Genomic DNA, 23487 nt, shown 5'->3' with positions numbered 1-23487 from the left:
TTGTTCTCAATGGTAATTTTTAAAAGGCCAACTTGGTAACTGTTGGCAAAATCAAAGTATACTTGTAAAGCAAGATTTTTTTTTTTTTGCCTTACAAATATTTTAACTTGTATACTAAAGTTGGCAAATCATATTGCCAACTAAATTCACTAAATTAGTTACACTTAACTCTGTTAGCTTGCTGAATATCTGAAAAATGGAAAACAATTTTCCTGTTAAATACATGAGGTCAAGAACAAGAACTGCAATAATCTGGGTTATTTCCAGAAAAAAAAAATCAAAATAATCATATAAATGAAAGAGACTTTTAGTAGGAAGTTGGGTTGTTCCTTAAATAGAAGAAAAATGAGTAACATGGTTACAGGCAAACTACCATATAAGCCAGTTAGTTTCTCTCTGTGTAATGGTCACGGTTATAGCCCATAATCTCAGCCATTTCAAAATACTTAAGTCACAGCCCAACAAGGATGAATCCATGCAAACTTCTCAGTGATGCCATAATGACGTGGCTGGCGTGCATTCACTGGTAATAAGTCAGAATCAGTCAGGTGGAAGGCTGTGGTGTAATGACTTAATGGAAGGAAGCCTGAAACAAACAGGGTCATAATGACAATGTTGCTAATCTCATCTGCAGCTATTTGCTTAGGCTTTCTGAGCTTAATTTTCCTACCTATAAATTGCCAGAACTGATTATTTCCAATGACTGTTAATAATCAAATTAGATAATGGACACGAAAGTGATTGAAAGACTAAATCGTGCTCTGTAAAAATCTAAGGTGAGGAGAACCAACAATGAGGGGATAAACTGTGGGCCAGAGAAACATCATAAAATTATAGGCTAAATTCACAACTTTCGTGCATCCCAGGCATGCGGTGTTAGGCTTGGGGAGCAACACACCGGGCTTGTTCTTAACGCAGCAGGGGGAAGAGAGGCTGGAGAAAGTCACGTCACCGGGCAGAGGGTCGTGACTGCAAGTTGTCCAGGTTCTTGGCATTTTGAAAAATGAACTGGACAAAACGCCCAGAAAAGCAAAGAAAGAATCAACACAAAAGAACGAATGCACGGATTTGCTGAAAACGAAAAGTACACTCCACAGTGTGGGAGCGGACCCAAGCAGCGGCTCAATGGCCCAGATACAGAATCTTCTTGGGTCCAAATACCCACTAGAAGTTTCCCATTGGCCACTTCAGGCTCACCTCATGTAACCGAAGTGGTAGCCCACAATCAGTCTGATTGGTTGCAGAAAGCAGCCAACCAGAGGCTGAAGTGAAGTTACAAATGTCACACGCAAAAGAAAAAGCAACCAATCGGAGGCTAGGGTAAAGTTACAAAGTTATACTTCTGTGCAAACCAAGACTCCGCTGCTGTGGACAGCAACCATTCTGAGGCTGGAATGAAGTTACAAAGTTGCAAATGAAGACTCCACCTGCACTCAGTATGATTTGTTGCAGAGAGCCAATTTCCCATCCTCCAGACAGAAAAGGTCAAAGGGAGTAGCCTCCGGTCCTCTTGTTACTTAAGCGGAGGGTTACAGTTTTCCTTTCAATTTAGTTCTAGGAAGTCGGTGTGATGGGTTTTCCTTTCAATTTAGTTCTAGGAAGTCGGTGTGATGGGTTTTCCTTTCAATTTAGTTCTAGGAAGTTGGCACGAAACAGCCTTAGGTTCCCTGCCTCCAGACCCTTATTCTTCTGCCTCACTGTCAGCCTGGGTGAGGAGAGGAGACCAGGAGACCTGTTCATAAAAGCCTACTGGCTTGGAATAAGGTCCAAAATTTCTCGGTGCAGCATGTAAGACCCTCTACACCTGGTCCGTCACATTGTGGGCCCCATTTCTGTCTAGTCTCATCCCATGCTGAGTGAGTCTAGACACTGTACTGCCTCCCAAAGGTACTCTGCACATCCATGCTCCAGGGTCAGCCACCACAATTTTCTGGCTGTGGTGGCCTCTCCCTAGGGCACCCCATCACCTCTCATCCACCTTTGTGCCACCGTCCCCAGGTATTATTTCTTCTGGTCCTTTGGTCCTTGATCAGTGTGTACTACCTTCTAAATAGCTTTCTCTGCTTCTTCTTCCTCTTTCCTTTGCATTTATCTCTGTTTCTAAAATAAAGTCTTCTTAAAGTTCAACTTTTGCTTTGCTAGACTGCAAGCTTTTTAAAAGACAGAAGCCATTTCTTATCTTTGTAACACCAACCACTCTGCAAGTATTGTTCCTTTGACTTAATTCACATAAATGTTTGTAGAGTGAATATAAACACGGCAATCTCAATACACTACACTGGAAGACACTGAGCAGTATGCTGAACCCAGGTTATTCTAAAGCAATCCCAACATTCTCTGATCTAAAATCTGAATATGTCAAAATCTTAATTCAAGACAAAGACCGGAAAAGCTGCTTCTCATAACCAAGCTTGCTACCAACTGAAAGCTAAACAAACTCTAGTACAGCATGAACATCCTTTACCCTGGTGGGGTGGATAATTATTCGTAACCACAGCTCCAGCCACTCCCCCAGCCCACTGTGCACATCTAACTTTAATGATATTGAGACTATTTGTTCTCCAGCAGACCACATTCTCCCTTATATCCTGTGCCTTTGGACCTGTTGTCCTGTTAGTATGGAGTGTCCTCCCAGAAAAATGCCTTTCATCCTCAAGTCTTAGCTCGAACTGAATTTTCCTCTTTAACATTCCCTGATTTCCTCAGGTGGACTTAGGAAGATCCTTCCAGAAGCACTCACTCCCAACCCCACCCTGGGAACCCACATCTCTATTTTATCCATTATCACACTTCACAAATTATTTGCTGAAAGACCTCTCTTTAAACAAAGTGTCTCAAAGATAAGATTGGTTCTTATTGTTTTTGCGTAGCCAGCTTGCAAACACTCCACAGATACTGAATGAATGAATCAGTGATGAATAAAGGCACCACCCAATCTACTGACATCAATTATCTACCAATAGCTACCCTACTCATGCTGCATTCAGGGTTGAGTGCTCACTGGTCAATATGTCTGGAAGAGGCAGACAAACTCAGAGTGCAGCCCCAACAGTTTTCACCTACCTGAGCAATATTCCCATAAAAACAATATTACCATCAATGTATAAGTTTGCAAGCTGGTACATCAAGCCCTGTTCAATTTGAAAAATCTAAAATAGTTAAAGCTGTATTGAGGAAAATTAACATTTCTACTTATTCAGATTCTACATTAGGAAATGCTGGGATTGCTTTAGAACTAACTTGGGCTTAGAGTATTGCTCTGTGTCTGCCAGTATAGTGCTATGGCTAAAAAAAAAAAGGTCTTTTAATAAAAGTCCCTGTCTGTTTTGTAGACTCTCATGGACTAAACAAAAAACCTAGCCATCCCTTGTAGGATAAATACCTTTGGAAAAACACGTTCCAATTCACTGTGGACTTCTACATTGCTCACATTTAAAATCAGAGGTTTCCTTTAAACAGAATCCCCATTCTCTTTGCAGATTAGCTGTGGCACTTCTCGCGTGTTGGCTGGGCTTTCCACCTCCCTCCCTCTTCTTTCTTTCACCTCCTCCACTTGTATGATCAGGAAAAATCAGTTTAATATTAGCCAAAATAAAACAATAATAAATAAATCTTCTAGGGGAAAAAATTACACTCCATTTACATTGCTCCAACCTCAGTGGGGGCCTCAACATTGCTGAGCCCCGCTCCTTTCTCCCTGGACCACCGAGCTCACTGAGACCTCAGCCACCACTTGCTCCAAACTTGTTTTGCTCAAACTGCAACCTCAAAGCCATCTGTTTTCACTTCCTAACAACACCTTTCTCTCATCTCTCACTTCATAGAGAAATTTACGGCAGCCAGACACGGGTTGTCTTACTCCATTTGGGCTGCTCTAACAAAATACTATAAACTGAGTAGCTTACCAATAACAGAAACTTGTATTTCTCACAGTTCTGGAGACTGGAAAGTCCATGATTATGGCACCAGTGGATCAGGTGTCTGGCAAGGGCCCACTTTTTGGTTCATGGATGGCACCTTCTCGCTGTGTCCTCACATGGTAGAAGGGAACAGATAGTTCTCTTTTATAAGGGCACTGATCCCATTCATGAAAGCTCCACCTCCACGAGCTAATCACCTTCCAAAGGCCCCACCTCCAAATGCCATCACCTTGGAGGTTAGGATGTCAACATACGGACTTGAGGGAGACACAAACATTCAGACCATAGCAGGCTCCCTCTCTAATTTTTAAATGAAGGACCTCACTGTCTGGCAGTCTGTCTCACAAACTCAGTATCTCAAGTTAAGCCTCATGGTCAGTTTATAAGGAAGATACCATCACATCCAGCTGATGGATGGATGATGAGCAAACTGAGGATCAAAGGGATTAAATGATGTGTCCACGGTCCCATGACTATTAAGTGACAAATGGAACCTGGTTATCCTAACCCTCAGTTCACACTGCATGCACCACATCTGTTTCAGTACAGTGCCAATTTATCTTCTCAATTCCCCTTCATATGTCCCACAGTCTAGCCAAACTGGCCAAAGGAACCTACCCAAGCATTTTAACAAATAAACTAGCCATTGCTTCTAAAAAAAAATTTTTTTTAAAAAGCGATCTTTTTATGATTACAGAATATTTGCTTATTCTGGGGAGACTGAGGAGGGAGGATCACTTGAACCCAGGAGTTCAGGCATGCAGTGAGCTATGATCTTGCCAATGCACTCCAGCCTGGGCAACAGAGTGAGACCCTGTCTCAAAAAAAAAGAAATCATCCATAAAAAACAAAAAGAATGAACAAGCTATGGTTATATGCAATATGAATAAATCACACAGCCTTGGGTGCTAGAAACCAAGACACCAAAGAGTACATGCTGTATGATTTCATTTATACAAGGAAAAAAAGACAGTCAAAACTATGAGATGCCATTAGAAGTGAGGAACACAGGGCCTATGGAGATGCTGATAATGCTGTATTCTCGATCTGTGCACTTGATGCATGGATTTGTTCAGTGTATGAAAATTCAATAAACTGCATATGCATGTGCACATACATGTACACACAGACATAATACTTGAAGTCAAAAAATAATGTTAATATTTTGGTATGTCTTCATTCTGGTGTTATTTCCTTTTGGTATTACTGTTTTAAAAAAATACAAAAATTCTTATCACCTTGTGTGTATAATTTTGTATTGTCATTTTAACCTTATAAAAAAGTAAAGCATTTACCCAAAGTACTGTAAATTATTCATAAATACTTTTAATGGCTGTATAACAGTCCATCTGGAGCCTGCACCATAATTTACTTAACCAGTTCCCTGATATCAACCATTAGATGTTTCTAATGTTTATTATTATAAATACTGCTGGAGTAAATGCCCTTACTCTTAGTTTTTTAGCCACTCTCTCATCTTACTCACCTTTATATATTTATAATATTATATATTATAGTTTATATAATATTTATGTGCTTACTGTATCCTCAATGGTTGATAATAGACTTCCCTAAATCAAAGACCACTTCATTCTTCCTCATAACCTTATGTCAGTCTCCTGAATATGGTCAGTACTTACTACTTGTTGAAGTGTTTTCAGAAGCCAAGTAAAACTTCCACTCCTATTAATCTAGATTTCAGTATCACTTAAGTCATCCATGTAATATGAATGATTAAGTCAGTTATACTTCAAATTATTCGTTTGGTCCTCACACTTAGTGTCTACCGGCAGTTTGGCATGGTCCTGCTTTAGGGTATAAATTCACTCAAGGACTAGCTGTGCTGGGCCCAAGGATCCAGTGGGAATCAGTAAGAGTCAGACAAGTGCCTGCCATTAAAGAGCTTACAGTCAGTGGATAACTAAATACGGATCCTGCTTTCCAGGAGACCCAAAGTCTAGCAGGGAAAGCAATACTAAACCGATCTGGACTTCTCACTCTCGTGATTGAAATCACAAGTGCTCACATGGCAACAAACACCAATTCCAGAGCCAAACTCTGAAAACTTCTCCTGGGTGGTTATCTTCATGTTTGTTAGTCTGTGGATGAATGTGTCTGCTGTATCTACAATACGTTTTGAAGTGTTTTACAACATTACTAATGCCATTGCATCTGCCAATGCAAAAGCACGGTACATTTTTTAAGTGCTAATAAAAAGAGACACACACTATAACAGAAACAAAAAGAAGGCTCATTGGAAACAGTTGAGAGTGGTGAAAAAATATTTTTCTTTTTTTTTCATATGAAATGAAAACTAGTAAGACTCCTGGAGGGCAAAGGATGAAGTACAAGCATTAATGACCGACCAGAACACAGAAGAGAGATCATCAGAAGTTTTTCCATTCTGAATGTGCAACAGGATGATCAGTGCCGAAGGTGGGAACTTGGCCCAATGTTAGTTCAGGAGGCCAAAAAATTGTTCCACAACGGAAAGGCTGTGCATAACCAAGGCTCCTTACAATTCAAGAGGTAAGGAGTGAACTTGGAGATCAAGGGCTACTGAGGGGCTCCCCAGAGCCCCACAAAAATCATTAAGAAGCCATGTGTTTCCAGAGATTTTTAATGCAGACAAAGCTGCTCCATTTTAGAAAAAGATATCCCTAGAGCATCCAGTAGCAAGGACATAATCAGTTATAATGCTTCAAAGAACCAACTTGCATTCCTTGAACTGCATCGACGACTACAAGCTTAAAGACCTCTTAGTCACTTGAAACTCGTGAAGAAACGAGCTTAAGAAGAGCCTCTCAGAAGCTTAGTTGTTTGAAGTACAGGGCTTCTAAAATTACAGCAAAGGAATAAGAACTGTGTATGCATATGATATAGAAGGAAGACACGATCACCTCCTAAGGGAGTGAGGTCCTCCTTCAGGAGAAAGGGACAACCAGGCTGGTTTTAGTGCTGTCAAGTGTTACGGCAGGCAAAAAAGAGGATGAACCATTTCTTCATGTCATCAAATAGCATGTTCAGATGTTTCAGCATCAATGCATGGGAAGTCTTATTAATGTAGTCCTGTTGGCAGCTGGTGCCCAGGGCCTGAGAACAGTCAAGGGATGGGAGGGCAGACAAGCAGTAAGGCAGGACAGCCACCTGACCAGCCCAGGGTGTGAGACCAGAGCCAGATGTCCGAGGTCCTGTGTATCCTAACAGAGTCTGAACTCAATCCTGTGGGCACTGAGGATTGGGCTTTTAGCACATCAGTGACACAGTGAGATTTCTGTGTCCAAGAGCTCATCCCGCAACACGGAGGATGGGTTTCAGGTGGGGAGACCAGTTAAGAGGAAACAATCTAAATGAGAGATGATAAATTAGGGTAGTGAATGATGGAAGAGGGAGAAAATTTCCTCAGCTGTCCAGGAGGTAAAATCAGAACTAGATGAATTACTCAAGGCGAGATGGCACAGGAAAGACAATATTAAGAGTGAGATGGATGATAGTCCCACAAATCCCGGCAGGAAATCAAGGAGGAAGTTAGGTGACACACTGATCCCGAGAAACTGACACGTAGTTCAGTGGGCAGGGGCCCAGAAATCAGGGCACAGAGCACTGCAGGAGCACAGATCCGGACATTCAGCACCACAAAGGTTGCAGTAAAAACAATGAAGGTGGGTGATGGGTGAGATCACTCATAACAGAAATTCTTACATTCTTAGGATGTGAACTCCTTTCAGAACTTGATGAAAAATTCTGCAACCTCTCACCAAAAAAAAAAAAGTGGGGTGGTACAGGAAGAAAGAGAGTTTAAAAGCACATGAACATTTTGAGAAAAAATATCAGGGAGCTCGTGGGCTTCCCTGCTGCCCACACAGGGACTATAGGTTAAGAAATCTTGAGGAAGCAGGTGAGCGAGCAGAGACAGGAGGTGAGTGGGGGTCAGCGGAAATAAAGGTCTAAAGCAGCATTTCTCACCCAGGATGCCACTGGCACACTGCGAGGAACATGTCTTCACCAGATAGGATGCTAAGTACCCCTGGCCACTAAATACCAGAAATACCCATCTCTCCAGTCTGCAACAACCAAAACATGCACCCACATATTCCAGAATGGCACCACCCCACTGGAGAACCCCTGTTCAAGAGGGAGCGGACAAGGCAGCAAAGAAAACTTGGAAAGTTCCAGGATGGAAAGAAAAGCAGATCCAATCCTCCAGCCACCCCTCCAAAATATATCCAGGATGTGACTCTTCTCACTTCCCCACCTCTACCATCAGCACCTCATCTAAGCCATTCCTTGCATGGATTGTTGCAATTATCTCCTAACTGGTCTTTCTACTTCTAGCCTTACTTCCCCTTGGCAAACATTTTCCATATAACAGCAGAGTGAGCCTTTTCAATTTTACTAATTCTATTTAACAAACACTTTTATAATACTATCTGCCATGCTCTGTTCTTCACAAATACTAACTCATCTTATCCTTACGACACTATGAGACAGGTATCATTACTATCTCCATTTTACCAATAAGGCACAGACAAGTTATGGAACTAATCCATGGTCCTACAGCCAGTACGTAGACAGTTGGGTTTTTACCACAGTAGCCAGCTCTGGAGTCTGTGCTCCTGCCTGCTGCCCAGGCTGCAGTCCAGTTTATTCATTCCTCTATTCAAGACTCTCAATTGTCTTCTCACTCAGTCAAAACCAAGATCCTTGTCACAGCCAATAAGGCCTGAGGTATACAGACCCCCACTACCTCCTCTGCCTCATCTCCAGCCCTTTGCTCCCTCCAGCCTCACCCGCCTGGCGGCTGGGATGTGGGCACACATGTGAGCACCGGCTCCAGGGCCTCTGCACTGTGCCCTCTATCTGGAGTGTTCTTCCTGCAGGCAGCCAGAGAGCTGGCTCCTTCATTTCATTAAGGTCCCTACTCAAATGTGCTTACATTAGCAAGGGCTTCCTATCCATCCAATATCAAATAACACCTCTACTCCCACCCCTAGCATTTTCAATCCCCCCACCTTATTTTTTTCTCTAAAGAATTTATCATCATATAAATAAAGTGAAAATATCTGTTCATTTATTATCTCTCTCCCCCTAGTACAGTGTGCTCTCCATGCAAACAGGAGCTTTGTGTGTTTTACTCTCTGCTATATCCTCATTCATGGAGAGGCGTGCAGTTCGGCTTTGAATGAACAACTAAAAGGATGAACAAAGAGGCTGGGTGCGGTGGCTCATGCTTGTAATCCCAGCACTTTGGGAGGCTGAGGCGGATAGATTACCTGAGGTCAGGAGTTTGAGACCACCCTGGCCAACATGGTAAAACCCCCATCTCTACTAAAAATACAAAAATTAGCCAGGTGTGGTGGCACACGCCTGTAATCCCAGCTACTTGGGAGGCTGAGACAGGAGAACTGGTTGAGCCTGGGAGGCGGAGGCTGCAGTGAGCCGAGGTCGTGCCACTGCACTCCAGCCTGGGCGACAGAGCAAGACTCTGTCTCAAAAAAATAAATAAATAAATAAATAAAGAACAAAGAGTGATGCCAAGGAAGCAACATTTCAAGATGGAGGGAGGCAGCCCAACAGTGTAAACATGCTGCAAACAACTGCAGTTATATTAGGGCTGAAAAGTTTCCACTGGTTTAGGCAATTAAGATATGGATGCCTGTGGCATGAAATGTTTCTAAGAAATGGTACCTGGCTGGGGAGTGAGTTGGCAGGTGAAGTAGTAGAAGCAATAAGCACAGACAACCCCTGTAAGAAGCTGGCTGAGAAAGGAGACAGCTAGAAGCAGCACCAGGGTCAACGGACTTGACATATTGTTTCCAGACCCAGGGCAAGAAGTCAAGGAAAGGCGAGACTGAATTCAGGAGAGAGGATGGATTACTGATAGAGAAGGGCCCTGAAGACAGCGGGCTCCAGGGTGTGCATGGTGAGGAGCTCTTCTCCCATCCTTGCATGACTTGAACAGATGGGGTTGTCTCTAACTCCAGTTCTCTTCAGGGCTACTTGCCTGGATAGACTGCAGAGGGGTCAGTGCCTGTCGTCCCCAGAGAGCAGAGGCCTGTCCTGCCTCCCAGTTCAAACAAAATGATTATTCAGAGCTCATGGAGTTGGGTAAGGGGAAGGCACTAACTCTCCACTGAGGTACTTCATATCCATTTGTTTCCGTATGTGGACATACATAAATATCTCCTTTATTTCAAAACAACCCAGAGTGAAGAATCAGTGGCCCCATTTAGATATTAGAAACTTGAGGCTCAGTAAGGCTCACAACCTCTTCAAGGCTACACCTGTGTAGCCAGGCTTTAACTTAAGTGGGCACTCTTTCCAATCATGCCGTTACTCAGTAGAATACAATAGGGGAAGAAACACATAATCAAGACCAGAAAAATTAACATTAACTGAATGATCTAGGTTGGGAGGTTTTCCAAGAAAGAAAAGTAATATAATTATCAATAGGAAACATTTAAAAAAAAGTGTATTTGAGATTAGTTAAAAGGGAAAAGGTATGTATGCACCCTCATCACCAGACTTTATTATTATAACAGAGAGCAAATAACAAAAAGAGAAAGGAAAAGAGGGAGAAGCAATGTCTGAGTAGGAAAGCCTTCCACAAAGGCTATTGTAAGGAAACTAGAAATGTGATTAAACGTGAGAAAAACACATTATCAAGTACTGGCTTGGAGATAGCTGCTTTTCATTTAGTTGGTTATCCAGCTGTGATACAGTATCAATACTGTGTGATACCATGTGTATATCAACTGATACAATAAAAAAGGATGCAACAGACAACTGATTTTTGACAAGGGTGCAAAGGCAATTCAGTGGAGAAAGAATAGTCGTTTCAACAGTGTTGGAACAACTGAATTTCCATATGCAGAAAATTAACGTCCATCCATAACTCACACCATATAAGAAACACAAAATGCATCACAGATCTAAATCTAAAACATAAAACTTCTAGAAGAAAACATAGGAGAAAATCTTCATGACCTTAGGCTAGGCAAAGATTTCTTAAATACCACACCAAAAGCCCAATCTATAAAAAACAAATTTATAAGTTGAAAGTCATCAAAATTAAAACCTTCTGCTTTTCAAAAGTCACTGCTAAGAAAATAAAACGATGAGACATAAACTGGGAGAAATTCTTTGCAAAGCATATATTTGATGAAACACTTGTATTCAAAATGTATAAGAATTCTCAAAATTTAACAAGAAGAAAACAACCCAATAAAAACACCAGCAAAAGACTAGGACACTTCACCAAAGAAGATACAAAGATAGCACAAAAAACACATAAAAGGATACTTTACATCACTAGTTGTTAGGGAAATGCAAATTAAAACCACAATGATGGCTGGACACATGGCTCATGCCTGTGATCTCAACACCAGGAGGCCAAGGTGGGAGGACTGCTTGAGGCCAGGAGTTCAAGACCAGCCTGGGCAACATAGCAAGACCTCTTCTCTACAAAATAAAATATTTTAAAAAACAGCCAGGCATGGTGGCACATGCCTGTGGTCCTAGCTACTTGGGAGCTATGACTGTACTACTGTACTCCAGCCTCGGCAACAGAGCAAGACCCTGTCTTTAAAATTTAAAAAATAAAAATAAAAATTTTAAAAACTCACAATAAAATACCACAAATGTCTAAAAAAGACCAACTATGCCAAGTGTTCACAAGGATGCAAAGGAAACAGCATGTTTACTTGCTGGTGGTAAGAATGTAAAATGGTACAATCACTTGGGAAAACAGTTTGGCAATTTCTTAAAAAGCTAAGCATACACCTACCACAAGATCCAGCCATTCCACTCATGGGTACTTACCCAAGATAAATGAAAGTATATGTCTATACAATACTTGTATGCAAGTATTCATAACAGCTTTATTTGTAATAGCCAAAAATTAGCAACAATTCTAATGTTCATCAATAGGTAGATAAATGAGCTGCTGTGTACTCACACAATGAAATACTATTCAGCAATGAAGAGGAATAAACTACTACTACATACATCAACATGAATGAATCTCCAAATAATTATTGAGTTTAAGAAGCCTTAACAACAACAAAAAAAGTACATTACTGCGTAATTCCATTAATCTAAAATTCCAGAAAATTTGAACTACTCTATAGTGACAGAAAGCAAACCAGTAGTTTAGAGGAAAGGGGAGAATGGAAGGAAGATAAATTACAAAGGAGAATGAGAAAATTTGGGGCGGACGTGGTGGCTCTCACCTGTAATCCCAGTACTTCGGGAGGCTAAGATGGGCGGATCATTTGAGGTCAAGAGGTAAGCCTGGCCAACATGGCAAAACCCAGTCTCTACTAAAAATACAAAACTTAGCCAGCCATGGTGGCACAAGCCTGTAGTCCCAGCTACTCGGGAAGCTGAGGCAGAATTGACTGAACCTAGGAGGCAGTGGTTGAGTGAGCCAAGATCATGCCACTGTACTCCAGCCTGGGCAACAGAGCAAGACCCTGTCTCAAAAAAAAAAGAAAGAAAAAAAAGAAATTTGGGAGAGTGATGTGGGAATGATTTCACGTGTATACATAGATCAAATCTTGTAAAATTGTACAGTTAGGTATGTGCAGTTTATTGTGTGTCAATGATATCTCAATAAAGCTGTTTAAGGCTGGGCACGGTGGCTCACGCCTGTAATCCCAGCACTTTGGGAGGCCGAGGCAGGTGGATCACAAGGCCAGGAAATCAATACCATCCTGGCTAACACGGTGAAACCCTGTCTCTACTAAAAATGTAAAAAATTAGCCAGGCGTGGTGGTGGGCACCTGTAGTCCCAGCTACTCAGGATGCTGAGGCAGGAGAATGGCATGAACCTGGGAGGCAGAGCTTGCAGTGAACTGAGATCGCGCCACTGCACTCCAGCCTGGGCGACAGAGCGAGACTCCATCTCAAAAAATAAAAATAAAAAAATTAAATAAATAAATAAAATAAAGCTGTTTAAAAGAAGAAATATAAGGGAAGGAAGTCATTATACACTAAAAAAGAAAAAATACAGCACAAATAAACTACTATATGATATTCTGACATTAAATGTATTAGAACTTCCTGTAGAAATGAACAAATTTTACCTTCAACATTACAAAACATCCCTATTTCTCACTGGTATTTCTACATCAATTATAAATCCATTCAAATATTCTAAGCAAAAATAAGGGTAAAACCTTACTTTCTGCCCAATATCTATCCATTAAAGAGAACCCCAATTTCTTTTAAACATATATACTTGTATCTGGAAGAATAATTTAATCTTAAGCGATTTTCTAATAGTAAAATTACTATAAGGATAAACATGATTTAGCACTCACGAGCCAATGGTAGCTAACAACAGTGACAAAATATAACAACAGTGACAAAATATATTACCTCCATAAAACCTGGTGGCAAACTATCACAGCTCTCCTCTTGTTATAACCTGCATTTAGATCTGATTTCTTTTTAAAACAAAGAGTAAAACATACGCTAATGAGTAAGAAAATATTTTTCTGCATATATAAAATTTGTACAGCCCTACAGTTCATTGCAGTATTTTGTGATATATCTGAATGTGATTTAAAAAAACAAAAACAAAAACAAACAAAAAAAAACACTTGCTAAGAATAGCCTTCTAAATCCTATAGCAAGTCTGTGAAATAAATGGGTAATAAATATTATTGGTGTTAAAAAGCTCCAGGCAACTTGTTCAAGGTCACCCAAGTAACCAGTGGACATATATACATGGTGGAAAAAAATAACAAGGGTTTCCAACCATAACTTTCCTCTCCTCCACAGTGGCAGCTACTCGTGATGCAAATGTCCTGCGGGCACAGAGGCCCTGCACAAGGCAAATCACCTGGTGTGCCCCTCTCAGGGCTTGCTCTCAACATTTTCAAATCAGGTCTAAATAAGCACCAGGGTAAGGGTCTGGCTTGCAGGTGCATCTCTCTCTTCTCATGCCTTCCTGACTAGAAAATCAGGGGTGGGGAAATGTAGGAACAAAAGGAACAATTTTCTTTTGTGAAGCAAATACATGGCAAGAAAGCCTAAGCTTCACTTTTCCAATTCTGACCAGATAAACTACTCACTCCTCCTCTACGAGAGCACCCAACAGGGGCTCAAAAATGCTGCTTTCATCCTCCTTGCTCTCCCAACCCAAGAGCACCCAGGCTAGGGAAACCTCAGGGTCCAGACCACTCAAAGGATCACAGTGTGGGAACCCCCGAGGTGGACTGCAGAGGAGTATGTTCTGAAGGACTTGAATCAGCTCCAAAGTGCCCCCATACACTCAGTGATCTATAAGATACAAAACTAGAAAGAACTAGAACTACACTCCAAGGGTGTGAGGAAATAATTTTTAAGGAACACTAAAGTCCTAAAAAACAAGTCAAGAGAAAAATGCAGAATTATGTAAGAAGTAGAGATTACAAACACCAATAACAGACATAAGTACTTCAGAGTTAGAGGACATCAAGCTAGTATTTTGTAAAGAGCAACCACATGACAAAAATACTCAAAGCTGTAAGACTTCCTTGGCCTTGGAAGGTCATGAGACTTTTTTTTTTTTTTTTTTTGGCTAAAACAAGGAATGCTTTAGTGAGAGAGAAGAAAAGAACTTCCAGACTTCTAGGTGGCTCCCACATTTAAAAAAAAACTCCTCCTCTCTCTTAAGCGTATGGTCCAGTGATGTCTAGTTACCATGCAAGTCACATCAACAGCTGGACAGCACTGAGCATCCTTAGAACTCTAAGTCTTGTTTTTCTACTAAAGTTTTCCCAACCTTCCTTTGATGTCTGGCACCACCAGCCGACAGCAGCTGACTAACGTGTTATCATGTGACACTGTGTAAAATAGTAAGGCACAGTAAGATTTTTTTCCTTTCAGTAAGCTTGTGCTGATAAAAAAAAAAAAAGGATAATTATTTTAATGACGTATTTAGAAAAAGGATTATGTACAACAGAAAGTCACAAGGGTAACACTAATTAAAAGGTGTCTCAATTTATTACTACGACTCTTTCACAGAGCCGAGCCTACATGCATTTTTACCTGATATTCGCAAAGGCCGTTTCATATTACACATATAACCAGCAAAGAAGGACTACAGAAAAGTGTGACTCTGGCTTTTCTATCATGAAAAGCAAATTTAACAGTGATAAAGAAGGCAATCAAGATACAACTACAGAAGCCAGGCATGGTGGCACACACCTGTAGTCCAGCCACTCAGGAGGCTGAGGCAGAAGGATCACTTGAGGCCAGGAGTTTAAGACCAACTGGGCAACATAGTAAGACTCCACTTCAAAAAAAAGATAAAGATACAAACTGATATTACAGTCTTACTCATTATATCAACATATTTATTGAGCACCTACTACATATACTGGGCACTGGTGAATAAACCAGGTATTATTAACTTCATATTAACCTCAAGGGCAAGAAAAGGACCCTAAGTGATTAAATAATATATAAATTGTGGTAAATATTCAGAAGGAAAAGTGATTATGCTATGAGGGAGAAAATAAAGGACCTCTAATTTGCATGATGATAAGGGTGGCATTGTCAGAGAAGACCTTTATGAGAAAGGATATTTGAGCTAGCACCCAAGGATGAGAAGTTACTCAAGGAGATGATCCTAAAATAGGGAGACCAACAGCATGAGCCACAGCCCTGAGGCTAGTCTGCTGGAGAACTGGCCAAGATGACAGCAAGAGATGCAAGTGGAGGTAGGGACCTGATAAAATCATGCAGGGCCCTGAAGTAATGTCAAGGATTTGGTATCTTATCCCAAAAATAAATAAATGTGTTTCCTGAGAGCCTTGACAGCTTTAAGACAGCAAATACCTTTTTTTTTTTCTTTTTCAGGCTGCTGGTAGTAAAACAGACTGGAAGCGGTACAGAGTGTGTGCAAGAGGCACCGCACCAAGGAAAGATAATACAGTACAGTGGCTCGCATTAGGATGGTGGAATAGTGGGGACTGAACATCAGACCAGTTTGAAAGAGATTTTGCAATAAAAATGGACAGCAGGACTTTATGATGGACTGGCTTGCTAGGGCTGATAGCAGAAAAGAGAGAGTGGAGTGAGCTACTCCTTGGATGGATGAGATGAAAACTGGAGGGGGAACAGTTTGAAAGTTTGAGTGACCAAGAGCTCAATTCTGAAGGAGTTAGAGATGTTGCCATTTATTGGCTGAAATGTGCAGGCACATCTAATATATATTAGATGTTCTACTCACCATAGCATCCCTTTTAGTAGTAGTATCCCCATTTTCCAGAAATCCAACTGTAGATTACAGAGGCTTAAGTGGCATGGCCGAGCTCACTCACCTCGGGAGTGACAAAGTCACATGTGCATCCCAAGTCTCGCTGGCAGTGGGGTAAACATTCTTTCCACTATACAGAATACTTGGAAACTCTCTCTACACTTTGAATTTTTAAGTCTTTTAGGGTTGGAGCAAGTTAGCATCAAAGAAGAGTAAATAAATGTTATATTATTTTTTAATCCAAATCTTTAATTTATGATGCATGTTTTTCTATCCAACTCCCATTCCCACTCCACTTTTACCTGCAAAGAGTTTTGTAATATTTTGAACACTAGCAAGATAGCTAAGATCTTAATGTTTTATAATAAAGGAGCAAAGCCATTATGCCAGGAATTAACCATAAGAAAAAGGCAACAATATCCCACGGCAAACAATATTTTTACTTCCAAGTCATTATATACATCAATATAAAACAGATCAATTAATGAGTCAGAAACCCTGAAGAACTAATCATTTCTCAAAACACAAGGCAGTCAGGTCAAAAACTGACATAAGTCACCATGTATAGAAGCCTACAAGAGCCAAACACTGAAGATTCAGGTTAAAAGGTTGCAACCTTAAAAAAATAAATAAAAGGCAAAAGAAATTATACAACCGTGTCGAATTTTAAATCTGTAATTACCAAATATCTGAACCAAATGCCAAATTCAGGAAACATGCATCCTATAAACAACTTAAACACTCTCTGTTCTTTGTAACTGTTTTTTCCTGAAGCACACTGACACTTCTGCAAAGTGAAGTGCCTTTCCTGCCTGCACAGCCCCATGATTTGCTCCCTCTCAGGGCCCTCTAATGCACCCCTAAGCTACTAAAGCCCAGGTTTGATCAATAAACCTAGAAAGAACTCAATGCATTACTGCCAATTGTGTCCATCACAGAAAGTACCACCTGGAGACTCTTGAGAAAAAAATGAGGAAGGGGGAGATTTTTGAAAGGTTTTATCACCTGTATTACAAATGATATTTTGTTGTATTTGATCCTTGAATAGAATAATCATCAAACATACGTTCAGTCTTCTTCAAGTGGGGGATGGTCATGTGTAATTTTTTGGTTTGGGGAGAGTGCCTCATGGAGATAAATAAAATTAAAAGTACCATTAGTACGCCCGCTAAAAGATAAAACTTACACAAACCACTTCCCCAAATGATAGTGCTGTCTCCTGCGTCCTGATTTTTGCGTCCACTCTGCACCTCTCCCTGCAGAAAGCTGGCTGGCATTCACTACTGCCTCACTCAGGCAAAGGACAGGATGTCGAAAACCCATTAAGAAAGCTTCTCATTTTCTGTTCCTTCATAACATGATGGCAACTCCTGGCAACTCCAAGATGAAGGGCAAAAAAGAAAATAAAAACTACCTGGGGCCCTCTACCAGAATGAGTGGTTAATCTAATGGAGAGAAAAGCAGAGATTTATACATATTTAAAAATGCTTCCTGGGGACAAAGCAGATGTAATGAATTGCTGAGCCACAATCTACTGGAAAATCCATAAATGTTCGTCCCTGCTGTCACAGGGCTAGAGGAATTTTTTTTTTTTTTTAAATGCAATGTTTTAATGCTAACCTGACAGGGCTAACCTGACAGGTTTAAGTCAGCTATGAAACGTGATTTGCATTCATTTCGCTTCTAAATCCCTAAAGATCAGGAACAATATTAACCCGCAATTATATATATCCTACGTTGCACTGTTTAAGATGCCATTTGATGCTGGGAAAGTAGTGGTTTAGCAACAACAGGCGGCTCTATGATGCTAAAATAACAACGCAACACTGGATCCCGAACCCAAGTACTCATCTTTTAAAACCCAGTGCCGCACCAGGACCCACATTCAAAGCTCGCGTCCCTTCAAGTTGAATCTTCCGGCTTTGTGCGATTTACCTTCTCAAACTTTCTAGTTTGCAAGTCAGAATTACTTTGAACGTCCGCTCTTCTGGACTCCCCTCCCCAAAGGGACTGGCGGCAAAGGAGAATAGAACGCAGATGGTTAACAGTTCAAATGAAATTTAAAAACCTATAATCCAATATTTTTTAGAGGAGAAAAGCGTTCACCAAACCGCCATCCGACAAGCAAGCATCCGATTTCCATCCGGAGGAAAAAATATTTTAAAAACCAGACATAAAATTCCCTTTTCAAGAAAAGTGGCCTCTAAACTCCCTTACCAAGGACACCGGGAGGAAGCAGAAAAGCAAAGACCAAGCTCGTACTTTTCAGTCCGCGGCTTGTGTGCGGCGAGGAGAGGCGCAAAGGGTGACACACCAGGAAAGGTGAACGCAGAGGGAGCGGGAGCCCGCGGCGGGGCAGGGTGGGGGCGGAACGGACGAGGTACCCAAGGTGCGGAGAGAGGGGCAACCGGACGGAGGGCAGCTCCGAGGCTGCAGGCGGGTCGGGCGGGGTCCCAGGCGCAGCCCGGATCGCCGCCGCCAAGTAAAGTTAATACTTACTCAGTTTCGCAACTGCGCCGCCCCCGCAGGCCGCCCGGAGGGGCCGGCCGGGGCGCTGGGGACGCAGCGGCACCCGGAGCTCCGCGGCCGCCCAGCGCCAGTCCCCGCGCCGCGCGCCCCGCACCGGCTGGAGGCCCCGGCCCCCCGGCGCTCCCTCTCCGCGCACCTCCCGGCCCGCGCTAGGTGAGTGTAGACGCCACTGGCTGGGGTGCCGCGGTGCGCGACCGCTCGGCCAGCGGCAGAGACGCCGCGGGAGCCGCCCCCAGCGCCAACGCCGCCGCGGGCGGGAAGGGCGAGGCTCGGCGAGGCTGGACGAGAGGCTGGGCGAGGAGCTGGGCGGCAGACGCTGAGCGGGGCGCGGCGCGGGGCGCCGGACGAGCGCAGGCGTAGGAGTCGGTGGCCCGCTCGCTCCTGCGGCCGGTGCCTCTGGGCTAGGGGCCGGGCTGGGGGCCGGGCCGGGCCGGGCGGCCGGGCGGCTCCGCCCCTTCGCCGGGCCGCGGCTGAGCGCGCGAGAGGAGCGGCGCGGGGGCGCCCCCCTCGGCCGGGCGCTCGGGTTTCAGCCGCCGCTCCCCCGCGCCCCGCCCGCGCCTGGCCCGCTCGCCGGCGCCGGGAGAGACCTCGTAACGGAACTGGGACGCCAGCGCTGCATTGTGGGAGCTTTTAAAGCGGCGGGGAGCGCGGCGCGACCCTCGGGCCCACCGGGCCACGCTCGCCCGGCCCACGACGCACCCCCGCCGTCGCCTGGCCCGCGATGCACCGAGGCCTGAGGACCAGAAAGCCGGGCGCGGGGAGATGACCGGTGGCTCGTGACGCTCCCACGAGCAAAATCTTCCATCGCCCGGGGCTGAGACTTGTCAAACTGCCCTCTACGGTCACCCGGAAAGTAGGAGGCTTTTTCTGCAGAGGGAAAAAAAATCAGAAAGAGCCCTTCCATCCCCCCTCCAAGGACTAGGTTTGAATTGCTTTTCATCTGCAGTGGCTGTGATTCAGCGTCCCTCTTAGCAGCAGGCAATGACAGAGGCAGGAGAGGAAAAAAAAAAAAAAGAAAGAAAAGAAAAGAAAGAAAGAAAGAAAAAACGCAGCAAATGAATCAAACGGACGTGAGTAACAAAAGTTTAGAAAGAGCTGGGCTCGGATTCAGAAAAAGCGCCTCATGCCCCCGCCCCGCTGCACTCCCAACCCCTTTAAAAATAGCAGATAATCAAGAAAGGAAACGGGTGCTTTCATATGGAAATACAGATGTGTATGTTGTTTTCAGTATTCTATTTTTTATGTGTGGCATGCAATTACTCAAGGCGCTGGGCAAAATTCAGCCTTTGGATTTTGTGGTCACACATACCCCAACTCCGCAACAGCTATTAATTTGCAGGGCGATGGGGTGCGGATGGTGGATGAGATACAAGAAAGCATTCCAATTAAAATGCCCCCCCCCCCCGGCCTTTTAATTTTCCAGACACTTGCTTTTATTTTTCTTTTTTTAAACATCATCAAAACAAGAATATTAAACTTGAAGCAGAATTTGTTACAGCGTATCTGACTCGGGACCTGATTTAAGGTTTGGGGTTTTTTGGCCCTTTGTTTCTTCCTCTTTGTTTTTTGACCTTTAGTTACTCCACACCTCATTAGTTCCTTGACCTGCAGGTGGACTGAGAAGAGAGCCATGGTAAGACTTAAATTTGTCAAATCAACATTTGGAGAGGAGAAAGTTCGCTGTGATTCAAATGCAAAACCAAAGGGAATATGATTTAAAAGTCAACCTGTAGGGCATGGATCCTCCCTTAACCCTACTAGACTCTTTTCAAAGGAGTTGCCTAGCTTTAAGGTGAATGTTTCCTAACCTCTCATTCCCTTCTCAGCCTTTCACTCCACTGAACAACGTCAGCCATTGCTTAATTGCCAAATCTAATGGAAAAATTTAATTCCCATCTTGTGCCTTTTGTGGCATTTGCCAATGTTGACCTCTCCTTCTTAGAACTTTCTGCCTTTCGGCCGGGCACAGTGGCTCACGCCTGTAATCCCAGCACTTTGGGAGGCCAAGGCTGGCAGATCGCCTGAGGTTGGGAGTTCGAGACCAGCCTGACCAACATGGAGAAACCCCGTCTGTACTAAAAATACAAAATTAGCCGAGCATGGTGGCATATGCCTGTAATCCCAGCAACCTGGGAGGCTGAGGCAGGAGAATCCCTTGAACCTGGGAGGCGGAGGTTGCAGTGAGCCGAGATCACGCCATTGCACCCCAGCCTGGGCAACAAGAGCAAAACTCCATCTCAAAAAAAAAAAACTTTCCTCCTTTCTTTGACTGTAGTAGTGATCTCTCTTTTGTGTACTTCTTTTTTTTTTTTTTTTTTTTTTTTTGAGGCGGAGTCTCGCTCTGCCGCCCAGGCTGGAGTGCAGTGGCGCGATCTCGGCTCACTGCAAGCTCCGCCTCCCGGGTTCACGCCATTCTCCTGCCTCAGCCTCTCTGAGTAGCTGGGACTACAGGCGCCCGCCACCACGCCCGGCTGATTTTTTTTTTTATATTTTTAGTAGAGACAGGGTTTCACCGTGGTCTCGATCTCCTGACCTCGTGATCCGCCCGCCTCGGCCTCCCAAAGTGCTGGGATTACAAGCGTGAGCCACCGCGCCCAGCCTCTTTTGTGTACTTCTTGAAGCAGGGGTTAGTTATAGCAGGCAAGAGTGTGGTTATCGTTGGACCAGGATTCAGGATCTGAAGATCGCTGAATCTTAAGAGTCGCTGACTCTTAATCCAGTTTGTGTTGATCACCAGGAGGATCTGGACCTCAGTGTTATCACATCTAGAGGTGAGCAAGTTGACTGACTCCTGATAACTAACTCTTATATGATGAGCTTTTAAATCAGGACAGAACTTCCTGATTGGATAGCAATACCTACTATTTAGGAAAAACCCTTCCTAAAAATCCAGGTATCCTCACCTCCAGTCTTACTGATGGCTGCCAAAGTCAGTGAATTTGCCTCCATTCAGTGCTGTTGATAAGCGCAGAAAAATCTCTACCCTACCTAGCCCATTTGGTTAATGCATTCTTCAGAGTGTAGTACAATTTGTTTTAAGCTTTTTTTTTTTTTTTAGCTATAATCACATCCCTGTTAAGCCTTCCTGAGATCACACCAAATGTCTTTGATGGGAATTGTAAACAACCCTTACTTCTGTTTTCTAATGATATTCCAGGAAAGGAGCCTAACTAGAGTCAGTGAGTATTCATGCACTTCAAACCCTGTGACATAGTAAGATTTGATTTTTAAGAAAACAACTTGAGAGGATGGATTCAGAAAAGAGGCAAATCCAAAGGGAGAGTCTAAACTGGAGAGCAGTGGGAATGAATAGGAGGAGGCCATATCAAGAGATGAATTGATCATCTTATAGACGTGGAGGTCAGAAATCTAAAATCAAAGTGTAGGCTGTGTTCCTTCTGGAGGATCAAGGGGAGAATCCATTTCCTTGCCCTTTTCAGCCTCTAGATGCCACCTGCATTCCTTGGCTTGTAGTCCGATTCTCTATGTTCAAGGCCAGCTGCATAGCATCTTCCCCCCTTTCTTTGTAACTTCTGCTTCATGGTGATGGGGACATCTCTCTCTCTCTCTGATCTGTAGGAATTGATTTAGATGCTTTTCTAGCCATGTGTATTATGAACTAGGTGCAGTTGAATTACTTATGGGAGGAAATGACAGGTGACCTCATTACTTGTCAAATCATCGTTAGATAACTGACTTGACTGCTAAGATTGCTGAAGCAGTGATTTATTACCTCAGCTAAATCTGTATCAATCTGGTGACCCATGTAACTGAAACCAATATGTTAACACTGTGAGAAAACCTAGCTTATGTTTGCAGCTCCTGAGGATAAATCCCTCTATCTTGAAATACCTGGAAACCCCTTTTTATTGTCCAGTGGAGTCATATTGCCAAGTTTGAGAAATGTGTCTAGACCAGCATTTCCCAAACAGCCCACCAGAGAACAACAGTCTGTAAGATGGTGATATCATTTGGATGTTTTTCCCCTCCAAATTTCATGTTGAAATGTGACCGCCATGTTGGAGTTGGACCTAGTGGAAGGTATTTGGATGATGGGGGCAGATCTCTGATGTGTGGCTATGTACCCTCCCTGCAGTAATGAGTTCATGAAAGATCTGGATGTTTAAAAGAGTCTGTGATCTTCCTCCTCTCTCTCTTGCTCCTGTTCTTGCCAAGTGATATGCCAACTCCACCTTTCCCTTCCACCATGTTTGGAAGCTCCCTGAGGCCTCACCAGGAGCAGATGCTTGTCCCATGCTTCCTGTAAGCCTGCAGAACTGTGAGCCGTAATAAACTGTGAATTATAAATTGCCTTTATAGCAATGCAAATGGACCAATACAGACGGGATGCTGGGAAGACAGTTGTTTCACCTTCAGTAAAGTCCATGGAACACAGTTGTGACTATATTCTAGGCCAGCCCAGATGCTTGTACTCAGAAAGGAGTGGTCTCAGGACCATAGGAAAGTGAAAAAATAAAAATAAGAAAATAAAGAAGGAGTTGTCAATGAATCAGAATTCATCAAGGTCAAAGTCTTAGGAAATTCCTTCATGAGGAAGTCTAGGGGGGCTATGGAAATGAACATTTTTAAACAAATAGGTATGTGGTGCTGGCAGGAATAAATTATGGACTTATGAATATAACATAAGATTCTTTATTACCTGGTCTCACCCATCTTTCCACCTCTGTCCGCCTTCTTCCCTGACTCTGTGTATCACCCATAATAAACTACTTATAGCTTCCTAGTGTTAAATTTACCCTAAAGCTGCCTCCTTCAATATTTTAAGTT

General features: G+C 43.0%; 1 protein-coding gene across 4 annotated transcripts in view; it reads right to left on the bottom strand.

Annotated features, from left to right (window-relative positions):
• The window catches only part of RASSF8 (Ras association domain family member 8), a 119296-nt gene extending 100195 nt beyond the window's left edge, over positions 1–19101 (bottom strand). For 3 of the 4 annotated variants that reach the window (XM_058442729.1, XM_032159862.2, XM_032159863.2), the window contains exon 1: positions 18670–19100. The gene's annotated coding sequence lies outside the window, so the exon portion shown is untranslated. Of the gene's footprint in view, positions 1–18669 lie in introns of all 4 variants that reach the window. The other variant, XM_058442728.1, reaches the window with a different exon arrangement.
• Positions 19102–23487: the final 4386 nt, after the last annotated feature.

The sequence above is a fragment of the Hylobates moloch genome, unplaced genomic scaffold, assembly GCF_009828535.3.
Source record: "Hylobates moloch isolate HMO894 unplaced genomic scaffold, HMol_V3 SCAFFOLD_8, whole genome shotgun sequence".
Lineage (NCBI taxonomy): Eukaryota > Metazoa > Chordata > Mammalia > Primates > Hylobatidae > Hylobates > Hylobates moloch.
The sequence above is the reverse complement of the archived record's forward strand: the minus strand, read 5'-3'. Positions and strand labels throughout refer to the sequence as shown.